At 39.1% G+C, this 24,242-nt stretch overlaps 1 long non-coding RNA gene across 1 annotated transcript in view; it reads right to left on the bottom strand.

The window, feature by feature from the left end:
- Window positions 1-24,242, bottom strand: part of LOC148057518 (uncharacterized) — a 398,505-nt gene that overhangs the window by 10,850 nt on the left and 363,413 nt on the right. Inside the window, exons 11-12 of the long non-coding RNA XR_015706361.1 lie at window positions 5,969-6,174; window positions 5,817-5,889 (exon numbers count right to left, since the gene is read on the bottom strand). This is a non-coding gene — a long non-coding RNA (uncharacterized LOC148057518). The remainder of the gene's footprint in view (window positions 1-5,816; window positions 5,890-5,968; window positions 6,175-24,242) is intronic.

Genomic DNA, 24,242 nt, shown 5'->3' with positions numbered 1-24,242 from the left:
TACAGCACATAACAACCAGCTTTTTATATGGCTGCTCCGTACTCACATTGTTCAGACTCCACATTTAATCCTGGGATGTTCTAGTTATTAACATGCATCACACAGAGTCATTCCTATTTTCTTCCTCCTGTGCTCCTTCTTGGGTGGCATAAATTAAAAATAGTTTTGGGGGGTGCTGAAATTAAAAGTACCCCACAGAAGCAGTTAGGAGAAGTCTCAGGAAATAGTTTCTGGTGGGTTTTTTTTTTCCTTGATTATTTTTTGTGGGGGTAATTTCTATTCATCAGAACCAAAACTTTCTGTGGGAATAGACCACACCTTTTCAGCTATGTACAAAGCATCTGGTCGAAGTAAAGGAGATCATTGCACACAGTGAGAGCAGCTATTCACACACTGCTCAGGGAAATTATCTGGAGCATCCCACTGCAAATGCCTGCTCTGCTTCATTCAGAGTGGGGACTTATAGCCAAAGCAACATCCTAGACACTGTTGGGTTGTTTTTTTTTTCTAGCCTACAGAATCATATAAAATTTCAAAGTGCAACAAGAAAATTTCTGGAGTTTGAAAAACTCAGCAGGATAAATTTACCTTTCCAGCTCTCATAAACAGTTAACTTGCAGATTACCAATTTAAGATATTTGCCAGCTCTAGGATTTATACAGGTATCGGCCATCCCTGCTTGACAAAAATTCAGCACCAAGAGACTGGGTTTTAATTTGGAATAAATATTGTTTCCAGAAGCAACATTAAGAAACTGTACCTCTCATGTTGTTCTAGCTCCTGAGTTCTATAACTTCCTCTTTTGCTCACTCTTAACTTCCAGTTTCAAGCTTTACCTAGAAACCTCCCATTTCTAAATCTTGTAGCTCTCCACTGTGTTTTACACCAGGAGTACCTAACCTGCAGACCAAATCCTGCATGCCAAAATTATGCAACTAGGCTTCGACACACTGCCTGGCATGCTCTCTCCCAAGAGCCCTGTGTCCTCTCTACTCACAGTGACCAAAAGGCAGGCATTTGCTGTTTTGTATCAAGGGAGTGTACATATAGGTAGCAGGAGTATATGAGCATATCACATCACATAAAAGACATTAATCTCACTCATCTCCTGTATTTTGTTATGATAGTACATTTGAGCAGCCCCTACGCACAACTTCACATGTATGAACACTCCCATCGTACAACCAGATACACTTCAACTGGTCGTGTGGTATCCAGTAACGGGCCAGCCACATGATAAGTCCTGATATACTGCATCTCAGTACTTCTGGGAAAGCCAAAGAGATCTGTCAACAGTGTTTTATACATTTTTCTTTGAGAGAGATTAATACAAAGGAAGGGACAGAAACAGAAGAAATGGATCTAACTTGCGCTTCCATGGAAGTAAAATAAGATGAGCTTACTCTAGAGTGCTTGTAGAAACATACCTTGTGTCCTCAGGTGAAAGAACGGGCAAGCTTCCTTTTCCGATGGACTATGGCACACCTAGGGACTAGGGCCTCACAACTTCAGTTACAAAAAATGCAAAGAACTAGAATAAAACAATTTTAAGGCACTTCAGCAGCCCAGGATTTGTATAACCCACCACCCTTGTGTTATACAACCGTATTCTCCCAGTATCTCCACTAGTGAACTCGTATCCATCACAGGATTGCAGCACAGAACCACCTGGTAGCAAAAGGAAATTCCAATGAGAATGGAGCCTGGGGAGCCCGCAGTGCTGCCAGGGGCACTGCCACAGACACTGAGCCCTTGCACTTTGGCACCATCTTCGTTTTCAGTGTTCCAGCTCTGCTATTAAGGCATAACTTGGTATATGGTGCTAGATTGTTGGCATGTCATAGCAAAACTGTATCAGGAAGACTGCAGAGGCTTTTCTTTTAAGCTGATGCAAGCTTCTTCAAAACACACTCTGTTAAATTCAACCCATTAAAAACACCAAATGTTTTTGTTCGTTATTTGAAATTAAATTCCAGCTGGTCTAAGAAACTCTATCTGCCTCTGGTTTGTATGTCCAAATCCCTGGTGCTGTAGTAATTCTTGTAAACACCACAAATAGGTTTTTACCAAAGTCTGCTGCTGAAGAAATGACAAACCACTGTAGATCCGTAACATGAGTGTGTCATTGTTAACTGCAGTTGCAACACAGAGCAAACTAAAAAAAATAACTGTGGTAAAATTGTATTTTGGAAATCAGTGCAAACAATAAGAGCTCCATTTAACAAACTTCAGTTTTATCTTATTGAGGTGTCCAGCTGGACAAAAGGTGTGAGAAGGGAGGGAAGATTACTTTCAGGAAAATTTCATACATGCCAGTGTATCAACTGTATCAACTTTCTGACAATTACACATGTTTTTACATGTAATGAAACAAACTGAAATTTGATAACAAAAAAAAAGACATTTTTATATCAGTAGTTAGCAATGAGTATATCGTAGCAGTTTTACACTGGTGTTTCTTACTGTCCTGAGCTTTTATATTCGTACAGCTTAGCTGTCATGTGTTCACAAACAGGAACTTCAAATTTTCTTCTAGGTTTTACATTAGCACGTACAGAAGTGATGCCTTAGTGTAAAACCATATGGCCCAACAAACCACTGACAGTAGAGTAGGGTAACAATTCTCTGGGGCTCTGATACGGCTCCTCCTTTTTGGTTCAAAGCCTTTGATTTGCTTCAACCTGTTATGCATATGTTTTCACACAACCTTACTTCTTTCTGTGCCTTCTTCAGAAAAATATTTCTAGGTCTACTGGTGATTTATAGCAACTCCTCAAAATAAACGCCTTTGTTTTCCCTGTTTGCCACTATATGATACTGCTATGATGGATTTCCTATTATTCAGCTTCAACCAACTCTTTTTTATTTGTCCATTTGACTATCGCAACACTGCTGGATAGATTTCCTATGACTATCTAAAGTATATTTCCCTCATTTCTCAAGAAGTCTGAATTTAGTTGAATTAATATGGTTGATTTAGCCTTCCCTAAAGGAAATGTATAATACTTTACAGAAATAGTGCGGCTTTTTATATAAAAATCCCACTATAAATCATACCAAACTAACTTGGATATCCTGCTTACCCACGAAAAACAACTAACTCAAAATAGCTTTACCCATAAGCAAATACACACATGCATGGGCTTCTTTGTCTTTTCTTCACCTGTTTCTGCATGAAAACAGTGTTCATGGGAAGTGCTGGAAGGGCAGACTCGGAAGCACAAATCCTGATTTTATCTACACACTCAACAGAACAGAGACTTGCAGAACCGTGCCTTTGCAGAATGAGACCAATGAACAAAGAAGCGGTCCCCCTTGCATGCCCTCTGCTTCCCACCGAGCCCTCTCTCAACCAGCCAGAGTCCATCGCAAAGGCAGCGGTTTGCAAGCTTGCCTACAGATGCAAAAACAGGCCAACTAGCTATTCTGTCCTGATAGCAATTTATGATTGTTGTTAACTTAGATTAGTCTTCCGGGAAGAACCTAGCTCTTCTCCTTTTCTCTTCTTGAGCTTTCCCTCTGACATCTCCCAGTCGATAAATAGCTATACTGAATCTCAGAGTGCTTAAAACATAGCTTTCCATCTTGAGCCAAAACTCGCCCATCTCCTCTATCATCTTTGGTTTAAAATTATGTCAACTTCTACTTCCCTTCAGTATGAGATACAGGCCTCTATCAGCCACTTGTTTGAAAATTGAAAAAAGAACAGTTTTATCTTATACTGCCCTTCACATATGAGACTTCCTGTCAACAGCACTTACGCATTATCTGTTTTCAAATTTCACCTTGAAAATATTCTTTGTTATGATGTGCAAAGCAAAAACAAAACAAAAGAAAAAACCCAAAAGCAAGACAATTTCAGAGACAGGAAAATAAAAGGTCAGCAAACTGAACATAGAATTGTTTAAAATATATAATGGCTATTTCTATTAAAAAAAAAAAAAGAGTTGGATGGGGTTAGTAGAAAAGTACAGAGAAAAGAGATATCTTGTCAATTTCAAAAAATCTTAACTCAGTCTTCTCCATCTCTACTCTACCCTTCACAAAATACTAGGTTGTATCTTCAATCTCCTTTTGAAATCTTGAACCTCTGAGTTTCATGTCTTCCAGCTTTCCCATACTATAACAAAGGCTAAGAAGTTAATTTATTTTTCAATGAAAAGCAACATCACAGGACTCCAGGAGGGGAAACTTTAACAAAGGCATCAAATACCACAAACCTCATGATGCAAATAATCAGATTTGCTCGTGCAGGAGAATTGGAAAATGGTCTATCTCACACTGATGCCTGAGGTAGTTGTTTGCCTCAGCTCACAGGCTCTCTAAAACAGCCTGACCTACATATTCCTCTCCTTTTTTCTAAGCTTCATTGAGAAGACAGACTTCTTAGTATTATTGTGAGGTTCACTGGGAGGTTAAAAACATGGAGAGTTATCTTTAAGTATAGAAAGAACAAAGTTTATTGTGTAAACATTTACACTGTGAGCTGACCTTCTACTGACTTCAACTGCTAAAGAGACCAGGGGGAAATGTTTTGGGGCAGGAGTCCAGGAAGCTGAGTGGAATGGGAAGACAAAGAGTGGGACACAGTTGAATGGGGCAGTCAGGAGAGAGATGGGGACTGCTTCCTCTGGTCCACGAAAAGGATTGCATGACACTGTGCTCTAAGGTGAGCAGGGGACCAGAGCCGGTGACCCAGAAGTTCCTTCCTGTGTGCTTATCAGGACAGTTTCTTAGAAATCCAGGAAGACAGAGCCTTTCACTGAGGGTGCAGAGATGGAGGGCATCCCAGGGGCATGAGGTAATACTTGCACTGTACCATCCTTTGAACTACACAGCCACAGCCACAATCCTCTGAATGACTCCTAATCCAAGGACCTGAATTCTCCTGAGGTTAGGCTGTGCAGTGGGATCCAGCTGCCTAAACATGGTGTTGTTTTAGATGCCCAAGGGCATCCCACTTGCAATCCAGAAAACATGTGTGTTGGTGGGGTGGGTCTCTTGTAGGTCTTAGATCTCATCTGTCAGCCCCATGGGAAAGTTTCAGATGCTAGGATACCTCAGATAGCACCTGACATTTACATGTTTCAATCTGGAGCTGGCTACAAAGCGTACTGACTCCCAGAAGTCTTTGAAAGCCTATAGAGTGATATATCTTATATATTAATATACAATATACACCCTGTAATACATTAAAGAAATTATTTCTCATATTTTCAGAAATCTGAACACTGAGGACCTGCTTCAGTTGTCCACACATGGCATATAGTGCCTAGGACATTTAAGATGTCTTAGGGTGTCTAAGACATCCAGGTAGGAATAGCAGATATTACACAGGACCTGAAAGACATCTACGACAACCTGGCTGTGAGCCAGGTAGAAAACTTTAGGGTAACTCAAACCATAGCAGATATCTCTGAATGAGCAATTGACTGTTTTTTTTTTTTTTAACTGTAGAAATTTGATGTGTGTTGGTTAACTTTAACATTGACAATGACCCCTCACCTATCCCCTAATTTCTGTGTGCTTGGTGTGATGGGCTGTGTGATTTGTGATGGGGATTGGCAAGGATCTATGCTGGTAGTATACTAGTGGTCTGTAACTTACTGACAACTCAAATGAACTGCCAGCTCCAAACTGCTGGATAATTGACATTTCCCGGTCAAAACAACACAGCAGATTTTGTGTAGGTGTGGACATGGGAACAGTGTGTGGAGAGAGATCTGTATAACTTCCCTGCTTGTAAAATAAACAACACACTACCACTGTCTATTAAGGACAGTGATGACGAAATGTGTGACACAACTTCTACTTACCCTATGTTGGATTTTTTTCTATGCACATCAAAGAAAACTGTAGAGATACTTCAGCAGGTCACTATAAAAGACCCTAGAAAGTGAAGAAGCAATGAAGTTATGTTTTGCCCAAAGCTGAGGCAATGTTGTATATCCTCAGAGAATGAGCTTACATTGTAATATAAAATCCCAGACACCACTTCTTCACATTTTCATTCTTGCTTGGGGTTTACATGCAGAGACCCATTTTCACAAAAGAAAGAATAAAGATTTTGTTTGGCCAGATGGATTCCAAGAGCTGTCACATCCCTTTTAATCCCAGTTCACTGTGTCTGTCTGTGTGCTTCATATAGGATATTGTTCCTCCAAAAAGCAGTCACTGGGAAAGAAAAAAAAAAAAAACCAGTTACACAGAACAAAAAAAAAAAAAAGCATTCAGCATAGAATTTCAGGTGCAAATGTTCAGTTAAGCTTTATTATATATTCCTATCAACATTTATGAAATTCAGCAGTCTGAGGTCACAGAGACAGCTAGTTTGGATTTTTTTTTTTAATTGATACCTCTAGGTTTCTTTTTCTCATCCATTTTGGGAAATACAGTAGAGAGAAAGACTGTGCTGACAATATCAGGAGCCTCTGTCAGAGAGTTAAGAATTCAAGTAGAATTACAAGGAGTGGGTTTTAAGTGAGGCAAGAGTAAGAGCGGAAAAAAACAATGTGGCGCTGCTTTGAACTCTGACAAGACAGATGAACCTACAGCTAAGATACTTGAGAGTGAGACTGATGGCTTCCCAGGGCCGATATTTGACTTCAAGTTCAGACCATCCATGTCAGAACTTGATGTGAGGTTTAAAGCACAGAATGATTGCGTTATCTAAGAAAAAGGTATTAGTGAGCCATCGAGCAGGAAAGGCAAATAATTACAGTTCTAAGGTATCCAATACCTTTAATACAGTATGAGATGCCTGCAAGACTTCATGCTTTTCAGCTGTGGAGAGATTCCCCTCTTCTTTAACAAGGCAATTAAGGCACTGCACACTCACTGTGCAGTGAGGACTTGCACAGGTATTGAGCAGTACAGAAGTCAATACATGAAGTCATTAGTGAAACTATTTCTTATGAAAATTCCCCTCTCCCTCTCTTCTCTAAACAAAGTTGAGAAATGTCTGTCTCCTGCTGCTACCCTACATATATCCACTCTCCTCTCTGGGTAAATTCTTAAATTGTCCTATGTAAGGGATGTGAAAATTTGTCATAAATCAGGCCCTAAAAATCTGACAGCAAATCCCATGCTGAAATCCTAGAGGCAGAGTGGAAAAGATTTCTGGAGAATAACTGGAATTCTGCCAAGAATTTTTAAGAGCTTGAATGTCTTGGGGGAATATATAAAAACGACCTCACGATTCAGCTAACCAAAGCAGTAAAACAAGTTCCCGAAGGTGGGGATCAGCACTTTGAATATATTTGGGTGCTCCCTTTAATTCCTCTGTTTCTTTTTCCTTCTTCTGTCTTTTTCCCAGTTCCTTTCTACTTTGAGGTTAGGAAGGTAGGCTTTATAAGTTACTTTTCCTTCTCACCCAGCCAACAGGGAAGGGTCATAAGTAGGGCAGCCAGTTCCCTCTTCTTTGAAAGCTGTATGACTGTTCTACTTTAGATACACATTCTCCCGTCTAAGCCCCAGCACAGTGTGAGCCCTATCACAAATTTATAAGCTCCAGTTCTGTCCTGTGTACTACCTAGTCCAAACATGTAACAGTCATCTTAATTATAACTCAAATGTAGAAAGCATGCCATTGTCATCTTTCATGATTAAAACAGGGCAAAGCATCTGTAGCAGTGTCTTATAAGATGGTGTTTAATTTCCAGCACACAAAAGGCTACTACTGCAGCACTTAAAAATGCTTATATGTATTGTCTGTTCTGGAAGCGGGCTCTCTCCGGTTCGAAGAAGCCTGTCTGACCTCCATGAATAATGAACTCTTTAAGAACTTCAAGAAGAATCCTCAAAGAGATCAATCAAGTGAGACCAAAGGGAATGACAAGAATACAAGATTAAAGAAGAGTCTCTGATGTAGTCTTGACAAAGTTGCTTTGAGCACCTAAAAGTTTAATAGATTTAACTGACAGTGGCTAAAGCTCACACTTTATGGCTTGCGTGATCCTTGTTGGAAGCATTTTAGATACATGTGAGCAGTCTCAAATCATTTGGACTTTCTAAATTATGTTGTACTTAGCTATTAGTTAGGTAAACATGATGGCCTTATAGGTTCTCAGAGGTATCAGGGTAATATCATGATTTGCTCAACAAAAGAAGAGCTTCTAAGAACAAGAAAGCATCAGTTATCAGCTACATCTATGTTTATCAAGTGATTTGCCAGGGTAGATAATAATTTGAAGCAGTCACTGCTGACACCTCTACCCTATATGCAGTTCACAGGTTTTATTTCAGACTTTATCTGATCTCATGAACCAAATGACTCTTCCATATACATCGTTCAACACTGCCAAAAGGACCAGTCCTTGGTTTAATACCATTTAGAATCACAGAATCATAGAATTGTTTAGGTTGGAAAAGGCCTTTAAGATCACCGAGTCCAACTGTAAACGTAGCACTACCAAGTCCACCGCTAAACCATGTCACTAAGCACCACATCTATATGTCTTTTAAATATCTCCAGGGATGGCGACTCAACCACTTCCCTGGGCAACCTATTCCAATCCTTGATGACCCTTTCGGTGAAGAAATTTTTCCTAATAGACAATCTAAATCTCCCCTGGCACAACTTGAGGCCATTTCCTCTCATCCTATTACTTGTTACTTGGGAAAAGAGACCGACATCCACTTCGCTACAACCTCCTTTCAGGTAGTTGGAGAGAGCGATAAGGTTTCTTCTGAGCCTCCTCTTCTCCAGGCTAAACAACCCCAGTTCCCTCAGCCGCTCCTCATAGGACTTGTTCTCTAGACCCTTCACGAGCTTCATTGACCTTCTTTAAACATGTCCCAGCACGACAATGTCTTTCTTGTAGTGAGGCGCCCAAAACTGAATACAGTATTCGAGGTGTGGCCTCTCCAGTGCTGAGTACAGGGGGATGATCACTTCCTTAGTCTTGCTGGCCACACCATTTCTGATACAAGCCAGGATGCTGTTGGCCTTCTTGGCCACCTAGGTACACTGCTGGCTCATATAGAGCCAGCTGTTGACCAACACCCCTAGGTCCTTTTCCACCGGGCAGCTTTCCAGCCACTCTTCCCCAAGCCTGTAGCATTGCATGGGGTTGTTGTGACCCAAGTGCAGGATCCTGCACTTAGCCTTGTTGAATCTCATACAATTGGGCTTGGCCCATCAATCCAGCCTGTCCAGGTCCCTCTGTAGAACCTTCCTACCCTCAAGGAGATCAATGCTTCTGGTCAGCATGGTGTCATCTGCAAACTTACTGAGGGTGCACTCGATCCCCTCGTCCAGATCGTTGATAAAAATATTAAACAGAACTGGCCCCAGTACTGAGCCCTGGGGAACACCACTTGTGACTGGCCGCCTACTGGATTTGACTCCATTCATCACCAGTCTTTGGGCCCGGCCATCCAGCCAGTTTTTCACCCAGCAAAGAGTATGCCTATCCAAGCCATGAGCAGCCAGTTTCTCCAGGAGAATGCTGTGAGAAATAGTGTCAAAGGCTTTACTAAAGTCTGCTGAGTTGCCTGTCCATTCTTCTAAAGATCATAAACTGTCTTTTTTTTTCCTGAGTTCCAGCCAAGGCTCTCTGTTCAGCCAGGCTGGTCTTCTCCCCCACTGGCTCGTCTTTCAGCACATGGGGATGGCCTGCTCCTGCGCCTTGCAGGTTTTCTTCTTGAATAATGTCCAGCCTTCCTGGACTCCTTTGCCCTTCAGGACTGCCTCCCAAGGGACTCTATCAACCAGGCCCCTAAACAGGTCAAAGTCTGCCCTCCAAAAGTCCAAGGTAGCAGTTCTGCTAACCCCTCTCCTGACTTCTCTGAGAACTGAAAATTCTATCATTTCATGATCGCTATGCCGAAGATGGCCTCCAACCATCATATCACCCACTAATCCTTCTTTGTTTGTAAGTAACAAGGCCAGCAGGGTGCCTTCTCTAGTTGGCTTGCTCACCAGCTGTGTCAGGAAGTCATCTTATCTTCCACACACTCCAGGAGCCTCCTTGACTGTTTCCTCTCCACTGTATTGTATTTCCAGCAGACGTCTGGTAAGTTGAAGCCCCCTTGGGGTTGTAGTGCATCTGATATGCATTTGGAGAAGACCTTTCAGTTTGTCTTCTTAATAACTTTTGGTCCAAACATGAAAATAAAAAGATTTTGGAAAGCCAAATGAGGACAAGCCTTTCATTTTTCAGGTGAAAACAATAAGAAAATAGAAAATTCATTGCCTGCTTGCTACATTTTGGGGCATTTTAACGTTGCTAGTAGCTTGGAGTTCTAAGGCAAACGGAATAGCAGTGCAAAAGACAATGTTTCACCACCAGGAGTAGCAACATCTTCCATCTTCAAAGCAGTTTTGGAATAGAAGGTGGAAGGCTGTAACAAGGCAAGAATTTCTATTTAGAAATAACATAGACAAGAACACTAAGGAGCCTTTAATGACTGATTGAATTTCCAAAGAAAACTTGACCAAGGCTGCCACTGAATTCCCTAGAAGAGGTCCCAGCTGTTCACTGTATCCAGTGCTTCCAGTAATATGAAGAATCCTCAGCTATCACTAGGAAACCAGTAGTCATCTGTGTTTATGACAGAAAAATGGTTTGTTCCTAAAAATGTATTGTTTTTTTCTGAGGTAATTTATCTCAGGTAGGACAAGCAATGAAATATTCCAGCACTCTGAAGAAGAAGGAAAGCTCAGCATCTGAAAATCCCACCAGTTTAGTAGTGCTCCCATGGAATGAGGGAATACAGTCAAGGAGATTTAAAATAATGACATCATCCATATACACATATTAATCTTCTTATGAACAGCAGGAAGGATACAACTAGGCCTTGCATCCCAAATCTCTAGTTCATTTAAAAATTGTGTCTGGTGCTTGATCTCTAGCTCTCCAAAAATACTGAGCCAGCAGTCAAGAATAGAATTTAACATTGTGATAGATATAAAGAATAATTATCCATGACTCAAAGTCCCCAGACAAAGCATTTTTTGAGTCACACTGAAATTCAGTCCCAGGAACCAACAAATGTAAACAAACTGTTCCACCAGCCATGTGATGGGCTTAGTATACAGTAAGTTGCAAAGTGAGGACATACAGTAAGGCATGTGAAAACTAAGCCTCCCCACTAGAGATTACGCCTCCACAGAACTAACCAAGAAAGAGTTATGCACCAACTCAAAGAATTTGAGGATCAGAAAACAAAGGACTTAAAATTATCCCATTGTTACCCTCCAGAGCACATTTCGTCAAAAAGAACTAGCCTTCTGTCAGTGGAGACACAAATAAACTTCAAAGTGATCAAGAATATGAGAATACTTTTACAATCAAATCTCTGCTTTATAAATGTCTGCTTAAATGGCTAATTTCAATTGCACCTTTCCTGATTTGAGAAGAACAATACTTCACCCCAACAAAGGGGTTCCACATGAAGGAACACATACTTAACATCCTTTAAAAAGACAAATAACCCCACTGGGGAAAATTGGCCCATTCACAGACTTTAAATGATGCACAAATTAAGCACTTCACCAAATCAAGGTCTCAGTTTGCTGAACCAGACTTCCCAATTGGCAGCAAATAAGCCTGAAGTACAAACAAGAGGCTTCTGTTGTCTGTAGCATGAAGTGTCAGATGTTACTTGTATATTTAAGTACAAAAGGCCTGCATTTCATAAGCCCAGCAGCAAAAGTGAGTGCTTTAAAAAAAAAAAAAAGAAAAGCAGTCTCATTCTTTTCTCATTTATACCTGCATAAGAAATTGAAGCCAAAGGATTTTCACTGCCACCTGCAATCATTAATCTCAGCATAGAAGAATGTTTATCACAAGAACATAATTTAGCAATGAACTTTAATGTGAACCAAACTAGTGAACCCCAAGCCTCATCATATAAAAAAAATAACACCCTTCTGCAATATCTAATGGTTACATTTTGTGTTTTCATAGGCCCCTCTAAGTATCTTAAGATTTTCAATTTTTAATTCAAAGAGAAAAAAGGAGACATTAAGTGTGGGCAGAATACTCTTTCTCTCTCCTTCTAGTGATGTGAATTTTTGACTATTTTTAGCACACCTAACTGAAGTCTTCTTAATTGACTTATCAAGTAAAAGGCCCTTCCCTGAGAGTTCTCCATAGACAGGATTGTCAGTGACACCAGCAGGAGTTCCTTGTGTGACACTCTGACATATTTACATCTCTAACCCTACCAAGAATTCTTGAAGAGACAGCAAGAATTAGACCACTCTACAATGCTGGTACTCCATGAGTGACTGGATCAAATCCAGCAACGATTTCAAAGCTAGGTGTGTTTGTCAATTTAGTGTTGCTGAAAGAATGCCAATGAAAGTATTCTCAATGCCCAACAGTATTCCTAACGTGAAACAACATGTGCATTTATATACTGAGATCTCAATGTTGGTTCTATTAAGAGACACAGATATCGCATAATCACTGAAACTATTTTTCAGGTTTTGGCAATGAGGCTACTGAAGTATTCATACCAATAATGAAGGTCTTCTGTAATGCACCCACCCTTCAGTGACAAACAGATCAATGGGGTCCGATGGACTGTGACAGGCAACAGGCACTGTCTCCACAAATGCCTGTGAAAAGCCACAGAACTTGCCTTTGGTAAGACCTTGTCAATCTCCTACTAAACTCCTTCAAGTACACAATGGAATACAGCCTAGATGAAATTAGTCTGAGATGGGTGCATAGTTAGCTGAAAGCTGTATTTAAAATGTGGTTATCGGCATTCACAGTCAAACAGGACATATTTATTAAATATGACCTTCTGAAGTCCATGGTATTATATAGTTTCATTAACAAATGGAGTAAAGAAAACCTTTGTGACCTTTGAAAACAGCATCAAACAGGGTGGGTAACAGGCACTTCTGAGAATAACACTAGAATGGAAAAGATCTTTGTCCACTGCAGCAATACTCTGAAATACAGATGAGGTCAGAAAGAAATAGTGCAAACTCCTGCACTTAAATCAGAATTAACAACTCTATAAATATAATAGGGGAAAAATCCAGCTGATCAGAAGCTTGCAGAAAAGGATCTGGGGGATTCCAAACTGCATATGAGTCAGCTAAGTCAGGCTGTTTCAAAAATATACCATACACCAGTTAAAGAGGTAAAAATAGGAGCATTATAAGAAATGCAGCCTAAGGAACCCTCTCACTTTTCCTAGCGCCACAGCTGGGCATTGTGTCAACTGTAGGAGCACTCTTCTAGCAGGATGGCAGCCGCTGCGTGTCCAGAGGAGAACAACATGCTGTAAAGAATGAATGGGATTCTTTAGTCTAAAGAAGGGAGCCCTATGAAGAAACGTGATTGTCTTAAAATATGGTACAGACTGCCACAAAAGAACCAGCTGTTCTCTTTATTTACCAGGGCTAGGACAAAAATAATAGGTTTAAACTCCAGTTGCGAAGATGCAGAATAAACATTAGGAAAATGTTTCTAATAATAAGGTGTTTAAAAAAAGTTAGAGAAATAAGGGTGAGAGCACTGTAAGATCCTTCCTTAAGATTTGGGATAAACAAGTTAGATCTTACGGTCTCTTTCTGCCGTTGTGTCTCTGAGTCTATGAGAACAGAATTGTCCTCTGCATCTTTTGTCAGAAGAGCTGTAGAAGACCTCATCTGCTAATCTTAGAAGAAGCTAAGATAAAAACCAGCAGACAGGCAGCTTCTCCGAGTCTTTGATTGCGCGTGTGTGTCTGTGCACACTCACATAACTTTCTGTGTGAACATGTACATACCTTCATACATGTGTGCCTGTACATGTACAAGCCTGTGTTTATACACATTCTCGTGTGAATGTGGTGTCCTTAACTATCTGAAATTTAGTTTTAAAAACATTTATCAAAGATTTCCCTCCATTAAGCCTCAATAGCAGAAAGGGTTGGAGCATGTAGGGTGGCTAGTATCCAGGCATGCTTTAATGCTGGTATTCTTGCCCACCTTTTCCTCCCGAAGCACATCAAGTTTAGAGAGGTATAAAAGTAAATGTGAAGAGGTTTGGTTTTTTTTTAAAGGGCAGTTGGCATAGTTCTTGTTTCATTTACATCTACATGTAGCACTGAATGCAGCAAAATGGTAGCAGTATAAAACTGATTTGAAGAGAGAAGCAGAACTTTGTATGATTATAGTAATACATGAAGAGCTATTGATCTGAAGATTTGTTCCACAAGGGTCAGTAAGACTATTCAACAAGCATGCTCGATGAGACTTGCACATAATAGCCTAATGGTGGAACCAGAATATGATACAAAATAAACATGCAAGCAATGCAGACTATATCTAAACCTGGTGAATGGAGGAGACAATTATCCCCAGTATTCAGACCAAATGGTTTTCATTTACACTTGGCAGCTCGTCTTCTCCATTTTGGAATATCTAGGCAAAGTTTTCTTCAGTATTGCATTCCCACTCTATAGTTTCAGTGCTCTGGGTGACTGCCCAGTGAAAAGCTGATCAACTACGTGCATTTCACTTAATCATACCAATACATCACCTCTACTCACGACCACACAGCCCAAAGAGTGGCAGCACAGAAGAAATCTGAGAGCATGCTAAAGTTAGATGGGAGGACATGAGGGAAGTTAGGTAATTTTATTATGAGAACAAAGTTACTTAATTAAATCCCTTTAAAAGCTTATGAGATGGTCTGACAAGGCCAGGAAATAAAGTTTTCCCCAAATGGAATGCAGCAAAGGCCAGCCATATTACTTGCAGGAGGGAGGGAATGGGAATTTACCCTAAAAATATTTAGCTGCTTCCAGCAATGAAGAAAATTATTTGCAATATTAAAAAATCTTGGGGATATGTTGTTTTTTTTTTAAAAGGGCCTCACTCACTGGAATAGTGGTATGCCCTCTATTGTTGCGTCAACAAAGATATAAGCCCGGGGATGGAGAGAGAAGAAAAACCCCAGCTTATGCAGGGTCATTAGAAACTTTAGATTCTCTCAGCTAAAAAGTCCCTGATCTTCTCTGCATTAAATGTGCTTGAGGCTCTCACTGTTCCTAGTAGCGACTGCTTCTTAGGCTGCACATGTGCCTCCCCCCGAGGGTGAGTAAGTATGTTCCATTCCCTCAGAGCTCCCTAGGCTCGCCAAGCTGCACATGTGCAACCCGAACAGATACACTCCAGCCCAAGGCTGCTGCGGCTGGCAGAGCCAGAATTTCACTGTAATGGCTGGAACTGTGACCAAGAACCTGTCTCTCCACCCCTCCCAGTAATCCCCCTGCTAGCAGTATATGGCAGGAAACCATCTCATTCTAATGCAGGAAGGACAAGAGGAAAAACTGAATAGTAAAACCAGGGGAGTGGGGCACAAGAAAAACAGGCATAAAGATATGTCTAGGCAAATATATTACAAACTGGGAGAATGTCGGGAAGCAAAAGATGGAGAAAATTACTCTCATGAGCTAAAAGAGCTTGAGGTTGGAGAAGATGCTTGGCAAGGAAATGGAGACATGACAGAAACAGTTTAGAGGAGAAAAAGGGATCAAGCTGGAAAGGGAATGAGGAGAAAAGTTTGTGCCCAGCAGAAAATGTGCTCCTGCAGAGCCTGAAATGAAGCACAGCGTCCCACTTTGTTTGACCATTAAAAATTATATTATCAAAATATCTTACGCTCATCTAGTGGTGATCATTCACACAGGACAACAACTTACAATCAATTCTTCCTTAAGTCAAGCAGCAGAAATCTGAGCAGTTCACCTAAAACCTTATGATTAACTACTCTAGAAGACCATTGGTCTCATTTTCAAAACAAGGAGAAATTATACATGTACAAAAAGAATACTCAATGAGTATTGCTAAATTTGCAAAGTCAAACACTTAGGAAAAAGAAAATGCTAGAATCAACACTATATCTATCTTGCATAAGTCTCTCATGCAGCTGCATTAGGACAAACATATGATCGCAGACTGCCTTTGTCTTAATCAAGTATCAGGATGCATCAGATCTGAACTAACACACTACTCTTCAATATTTTGGTTTTTTTCCTGGATTTCTTGTTTCCTGCAGTTGACTGTTCTGTCTTTTTTTTTTTTTTTTTTTCCTGTTCACTTTCTACTCTTGCAGCAAATGCAGAGGAGGAGGGGCAGAATTCCATGAACAAATCCTTTTTCCTGTAACAGTCCTCATTAATTCCCAAAAATAATGTGTGCACCTGTGTCTATGCTACTGAACAAAATAAGCCAGGCACTGTTCTTTGGCTGAGAGCAAATGACAGCACAGTCCAGATCTACATGACTAAACTCTTCTCCTCACCCCCAAAATAGACTGGCTGCATCTAAACTATCTATTAGATGATCTGGGTCCCCAGCTTGTGTTCAGGCATTGACTGCCCAGATGTTCTTCGGCTTGAATAAAAAAACACACCAAGGGGGTCATGTTAAAAATTACACAGTATGGAGAACTGTAATCCCATGCTTAAGCTCATATACTTTCCCTGTTTCATTTAGTAGGAAAAGTGTAGCCAATAAGACTAGAATTCCATGCGAGAAGTTTGTGTTATGTAAATAAAAACCATCATCATGTATACATCTTCAGATCTGGTGTTTCCAAATAAATGTATGTGTATTTGAAATTTCAATAATGTACTTTTAGTATCATTTGTCTGTGTGTTGTGTAATCCATATAGGGACACCAAACCCTGCATAATGAGTTGGTTGGCAAATCCAGAAAGAGACTAAAAAAAAATCTGAAGAAACAAACCAAAAGAAACAACTACAGGACTGGAAATCTAAGCTCTCCTATTAGATAACATTCAGGTTTTATGCCTTTGCATTGAACAAAATGCATACATTATGTACATGTATCACTAATTTCTGAAATAACATGTGCAGCATGGCATATCATTCTGCAGACAAGCAATTGGCAGGTAGTTTTTACAATAGCAAGATGAATTCACAGTATGGGATGTGTTGATTGCTCATGTCAGTCCCTTTGAAATTTTAAAGCGATAGTAATCAGAGCTATAAATCTCTCCTAAGTATAATTAGATTACTATTTATACCTACTGTTGTTAAAACCAGCCCAAGAAATTACTTTTAGGGCACCATTACTGAAGAAATAATCTCTTTAAAACAATAATCACTGAGTTAAGTACAATTCATATACCTGCTTTCTATAATGAGAACGCATAATTCAAGTATTTAAGAATACTGAATGTCTTTTCCTATTTAAAAGTTTGATAATAGCATTTTCAGACTTTAAAGTTTTTTTACACTATACTGGAGGTCTGGGAGCATCCTCCAATGCTGTAACGCACTGAGATGAAGAATAGATATAGTGCCATCTCTGCGTAGAAGGCACCCATGAAGGGATGCAATTTTTGTATTACAGAAAGTGCAGGTTATGACTACTGTGGGGCCCTGTAGGGAGTATTATGATAATGAGACAATTATGATCAACTGACTAGAACTAGAGTTATCTCCATAGACTTTTTATCTTTTAGGAACATATTAGGAATTCCAAAAGATGGTAAATTTGTATAATCTGGTCCAGTGGTTCAGTCTTGCTAATTTACATCTTCTTTCCCATGGGAACTGTCTTGACTTTTTTTTACAGCAGAGAGAAGGCATAGTAACATGCAGTCTGTAAAACCTGAAAGTGTCTAGTACTACCTTCTGATTAAACAGATCTCAATAAAGATATTTATGTGGTTCTAAAATAAAACCAGAGATCTTTAATCCCCAGGTAGACACATGGCATTCCAGAGGAATGCGGAATTTTTTTTCTTTTTCAGAATGCTCCAAGATATAAGTGTTCATGGCCAGCTACCTCACTGTGGAGTTGCAGGCTTCAGTTGGAGAATGCTGATACAGCTCAAAGCTTGCAGGTATTCTGCAGTGGGTACCTTCATTAAACACTAACAATTGCATGAAAAACACTGACAGCAGAAGCTACTTCCAAATCCATGGCTGGAATTAACCCAGGCAGATAAAAGATCAAGGGGTTGTAGTACTAAGAGACAAATTATGCCTCTCTTGATGCATATAAACCTCAGTAGACTTTGTTCCTCATTTTTTCTAGTGGAGGTTCATGATCTTGTAGTTTGCTTCATGCAAAACAGATTCCTGAACTCAGCAGCCCTCAGAGAGGCTTTGTCCATGACCTACTCGTGTGAAGTCAAGGGCAAAACTGCCCCCAAGGTCTCACAGCACTGTAAAGTTAGTTCTCATATGAAACGTCCTCTCTTTCCCTCAAGGAGTCATTTCGTTCCCCCGTTAATATTTTATTATTACATGAATCTCAGAAATGGAAAAAGCATACGTTTGGAATGATATGTAGCAGTAAGACTAGGACCCCATTTTAATGTAGTTTTCCATTGCATGATCCAGCTCATGTATTTAAAAGAGTTTGGTTCCATTCTCTTCCAATTTTATTTTTCTCTTAAAATCTTCAGCTGAAGAATTTTTCTAATAGTTGTATTTAATCTTAATTGTTAAGAGGCCTTGATTTAATTCTCTAGATATTGCAAAACATAATATTAGTCAAGCCTAACAACTTATAAAAATCAGAGTTTAAGCATAGTTCTTCAGGTAATGTTATTCTCCCACAAGGCACAATCTATTTTTCCTGTGCTATTACACTTTCTATTGTTACACATTACTGATATTTAATGGAATGTATCAATTCACCAATTTATCTCAATTATAAGTATCATTTAAACAGCTATACCACATATTCACAGATACTGTTCTAAGATTTTTAAGGAGTAACAGGGCATGGGTCCTTCACAGCATTAGTCTTGCTCTATGATACTATACTACTATGATAAAACATTCCACTTCTGCTCTCATGGATAATAGTGCTGTTGACTTCAGTGTCACAAGAACAGGTATCAAGGCATGGAAGACACATCCCTATTCAACACTCATACCTAGAACTTTCTTTGTGATTCCTAACAATTTTTTTTTTTTTTAACAGACCCAAACACAGGCTCTGCCTAAGGATATGAGCAGTCTCATTTAAGACAATACCTACAAATATTGACCACAACCATCAAGCACATTTTAACACATGTAACTCCTCCACCAGGTGCAAAACTACATTCATTAAAATAACCTACGTACACTGTTTTGTATTTGCCTCTGTCTATTTGCTAGAGACACCATGAATGGTACAGGGGGTGGAGTGTTACCAATGCCCAAGCCTATTATACACAGGTCACATAGTGCTGAAATGACTTAAAGTCCAGAAGTAAAAAGAGGAGGGGAAGAACCAAGAAAATTTTAAGATGTTTCCTATTTCAGATTCACTTAGACTCAGCTGCATGTATCTTTTTGGCCATTTGTTAGCAGCTACCAGTAAGCAACTATGCCCAAAGGGAAAATGTATTCTAGTTAAAGATTGGCTTATGGCCTCATCAGCCAGGTTTTACAGCTCTTAAAGCACAGCAAGAGAAATATTTATGCTGAACTTGTTGCATAGGGACTTCAGATAGCAGGACAGTCATTTCTTGTATAAGTATTATATTTAGCTGGAGACAGCAGAGTTACGTTAAGAGGGAAGCAGGGACTTCTAAAAATAAAATGTCTAGAAAATAAGATGAAAACAGAGAAATGCTACACTCTCAATTTGAAGTAATTCGTTTTTTTCTGAAAATGTTCCCAAGACTACAAAATGTTTTATGTGTCCTTTGAGTTTTGAACACCCTAAGTACAGTAGCATATGTCTGTGCTGTTTAACCAAATCCTCCAATGACTGGAACTGCTTCTTTTTTTTTTTTTTTTTTTTTTTTCTGTGTATGTGTGTGTATAGAAAGGAATATTATTCATAACCATCTAAGGTCTGGCACAGCATTTTTGAATCAATGCCATTCAACACATCAATGTTACAGTTGTTCTATATTAATCTAATTGTTTTAACAACATTGGAAAGTTTGTTCTTAACTAACATATATATTTACATGTTCTACAGTTCTAGCCTGTTGGGTAATGAGGTCCTAAAGAAGAATGTTTCAGCACTACCTTTTACACTAATATTAAAAAAAAAATAAGACCACCACAAATACATACCTATTCAAGGACCTCCCAGTATTATTAAAGTCTCCAGGAAGTCTCAGTCTAACTAAACTGATGTAGGATTTGAAGTGGTAAAACTAAGGAATGTAATTTCTGCAAAGAGAAACACCCTATGAGATGGTAGAGAAGAATGATTTCATAGAATTAAAAAATGACATGGCCAAAAATATCAGAGTAGGTAAATAAAAATGTAATAGTCAGTTAAGCCAGCAGGAACTGGGACAGAGAGTTTACATTGTGTTTCTATTCTGGAAGGTTAGTGCCCTTGTGTATGGTAGTACTTGCTTGGATCTCATCAGCAATGTGTTACATCATACCCAATGACAACTTCTGGTGCTGGTATGTTAAAATAAAATCAGAAAAGACTAAGTAAAGACACCAGCTGACTAGAGTCTCGTTTCTGAAAGAGAGAAGCAATTCTTAAGTGAAGTCACGTTCACTGAACATGAAGTCAGTTCTTTTCTAAGAATGTACCTCAGTACTGTACTCCTAAGAAAGCTGCACTGTTAGGTACAGAACGTATAACCTTATGATTTACTTTGTACATATGATGTACTTTGTACATGTGTGAGCACATATGGATATATACGTATAGGTGTGCTTGCGTGTGCATGTGCATGCTTCTTTCCTTTCCTCATTTATTTTCAAGATAATGAAAATATTTGCACAACATCATATTTTCGGTCTAACTTTTAGCTCCAAATAGGCAAGTAGACTTCTGACCACCCACTAGGATGATGTTACTGACTTTGATAGATATAAGATAAATTGTAGTGGCAGGAAACAATAATATCAGGAGACTTCAACGATGCCTGTGTAGATTGAGGAAAAGTCGCATCAGAGCCTGGTGTTGAGACCAAATTTTTAGACACTTCTAATGACTCATTCATGGAGCTGCTAATGAGGAAACCCACAAGAGGGAACCAACAAGAGGAAACCCTTGAACCTGAGCAGTGCTTCAGCCGCTTCTGAAACTATCACTCATCTAAGTAATATACAGCTGCAATTGTTAAGTTTGTGGTTAAAACCAATTGCCAATGGGTTTTCAGCATCCTTCTTCACAGAAATCTGAACACCGAGACCAAAATCCTGCACCCACCATTTCAAAACTGTCAGAGTAGAAATTCAAGCTACAAATCAATAATTTCCACAAAGGTCAAGCTGATTGCTTCACAGTGGGATTAAGGCCATCATAAAACCAGGCTCAAACTGCCATCACAGACAAATATCTGAATTTTACTCCAGGACCTAATCACAGTCCATCTCTAATAGAAAAATGATAAGAGGAAGTAAAAAATGGGACATGAAATTGGACCATACTATTGTTTCCACATAGAGGTTTCATACTGGAGGGCTAACGGTTTCAAACCAATAGACCTCAGCAAAGTTTGACAGTAATAATTTATATGTATGTGTTTATGAAATGGCAATGGCTATTTCAGTTCTCTTTGTACTTCTTCTTATTTTACTTCCAATGCACACATATTTTTAATTGCCTAGCTTCTCTGTGTTATCTTTTAATATTCTTAGTCTAGGAAGTGTTATTGGATAAGCTCTATCGCTTTAATTGTTCTAATTTAATATTGTGCTTTTTAGTAGAAAATGTAATTTGAAATGGCAAAGGGTTAATTATGGAATTTTCAAAGGGAATGTCTCAAGGACAGAAAAAGATATGGGCTAAAATCAGTGAAATGCTAATTTTAGAATCTAATTTCTACTTCTAATTTTTCTTTATAAGGTACTCTTATATTAACCCTACATATGGAGAAATATCTCTAAAATAAACATATGCTTTTAATGTTCTGAATGCCACTCCACATAAAAACAAAATAGAGCATGTGTTAAACAAGAACCCTAAGTAAGTTTTTATTTAATTCAATATATTTACACACCTGATTAAATATGAATATCTAAAGACTTGCATGTGACATTTTAATTTTAAATAGATGTAATTATATGTAACAAGCTCAAATTCTCTTTAACTTTCAAAAACTCAGGCTTCTGAACTCTTCAGTTTAACTATGGCTATTTGTTTAATAACCTGTTCGCTGGATTCTAGTGCTTTCAGAGATTTTATATTAATACTTGAAACAGGATAGTTTTAGGCAAATTAACATCACACAAGATATAAACCAAATCTCTGTTGCTCAACAAACATGCATACAGGCACAAGCACGGATCCCTGCTGAGAAATAAGTCCCAAACAAAAGTCTTTGCATGTGAAATCTGAACCCGGCACTTTGCATTTTGGGGACATGCAGACATAGTGTCACCTGATGAGCTTTGTTTTGAAGAAAGCTGTGCATTTACAGGGGAGAATATTTCAGGGATGGGTCTTTGGCTTCCAAAAGAACTAAAATACTATTCCTGCACTGACATGTCTAGTGACTGCTGAGGTTTAGGCAGAAGAACCTCCCCTGCCACTGATCCTTTCAGAGGTATACACCAAGACTACAATAGCATACAAAGCAAAAAGTGCTTAGGAGAGTACTCCAGCTAGTCTGCCTTTTTTCTCCCTAGTTCCTCATATCTGGTAATTGCTCATTGGTTGCTATCTCAACTGGCCTATTTTGTTTGTTCAGACTGAAAAAGGAGAAGCCCATTTTCTCAGGAGATTGCCAGTGCAATGTAACAATCTGCAGTGTTGACTTCTCATGAGATTTTCTGATTTGAGCCAGACATTATGTCCCAGAAAGAAACATTCACTTTAAAGGGTAGTAAATCTGTACAACAGACCAGTATTCCTGCATCTGTATTTCTAGTTTCGTATACATCTGTAGACAATTAATTTAGTCGGCCATATCAACCTTTCTCTTAGAGGGGCCAGCAGGCCCCAGTACACAGGAATAAGACACAAGGGAACTAGCTTCATTTTCAATGCTGCCCACTCACCGTATCAATTTGAGCAAATCAGTTTGAATAAATCAGCAAACTGCTCAGTTTCCAATTCTACAAAGTCGAAATGACAGAACTTTCTGACATTTGCAAGGCACTTTCAGTTACTTGAATGAAGAGAGGCTGGCTTTAAAATCGGATTTTAAACAAATTTCAAATGAGCCTCAAGACCATCTTCCAAATCCCATTGCATGGCAGTGGAAGTTGAACACCTAAATCCTTTCGGCTTCTTTGTTGAAGTCACTTTTCCTGCCCACACATATGCACATGCTTCTGATAAACTTCTCAAACCTCTGCACTTTGCTGGCGAGAGATTCCTTATTAAACTCTCAAATAGGCCATTTGTACTCTGGCTCTTAAATACATTCAGAAAAAGACAAAGTTTACAGCTGGCGAATGGAAACAAGGAAGTTTATTCTTCATAAATTAAATAAAATGAGAATCTTGGGTCATGTAGCTGCTACACAAATTGAATGTCACATGCTGCAACTGCACAACAAAGCATATGTACTTGTCTCTTCATTCAAGTTGTCAGCTGTCCATCAAATTTGTAAATAGATGGACTGCAGATTATAAATTATTCTACCACCTTTGATTATTTATTTACACATGTGGGGGGAAAATGCAAATTTGTCCAAATATGACTACTAATACATAGTATATCTGTTTATCCACTGTAACTCTGCTGGTAAGGAATTCATTGGAACACAGCTATTTTCTGGTATTTATATCCTTTGCTTGTAATCATGTCTTTTAACATCCATCTGTGTGCTTTACTCAACTGAAAGACTATCTAACAATGCACTGTAGTTTATGTCTGGCCTCTAGATGATGCTACAATGCTTTTAACTCTGGCATTTAGTAGTATGTTACATGCAAGCAACTTTGAACTATACTCAAATCATTTGGTACAGTAGCTTAAAAGCAACAGAAAAGTGACTCTCTGTTTACAAAAAACAGAAGCATAGCAGGACCAAGACCTTTCTCTCTAGAAGGTTCTACTGCAAGTGGATTGATGTTAAGCACAAAATAAAAATGTTATTAGAATTGTTTTGCTGCATTTCATAATGAAGACCCTGTGACATCAAGAGCAGATCAAATTTAACTCATGCAATCTGTAGCAACAGCTCTCGAAATCCTCATCCTGCATCCTCAGATTTCTCCACCACCATAAAGTACCCTTCATTCCACTTTGATCTGCCTTGTGACAAATGTATGTGGCTCACTGGCACATAACCATTGGTGAAATGTGGTGATTATCAAAGATTTCCATAGTCGTAGAATATACTTTCCTGATGACTCAGACTAATTGCACAGCATGTTAACTGCC

This window comes from Nipponia nippon, unplaced genomic scaffold, assembly GCF_047370975.1.
Source record: "Nipponia nippon isolate SJK-2023a ecotype South Korea unplaced genomic scaffold, ASM4737097v1 scaffold_1, whole genome shotgun sequence".
Taxonomy (NCBI): domain Eukaryota; kingdom Metazoa; phylum Chordata; class Aves; order Pelecaniformes; family Threskiornithidae; genus Nipponia; species Nipponia nippon.
This window is presented reverse-complemented; position numbering and strand designations above follow the sequence as displayed.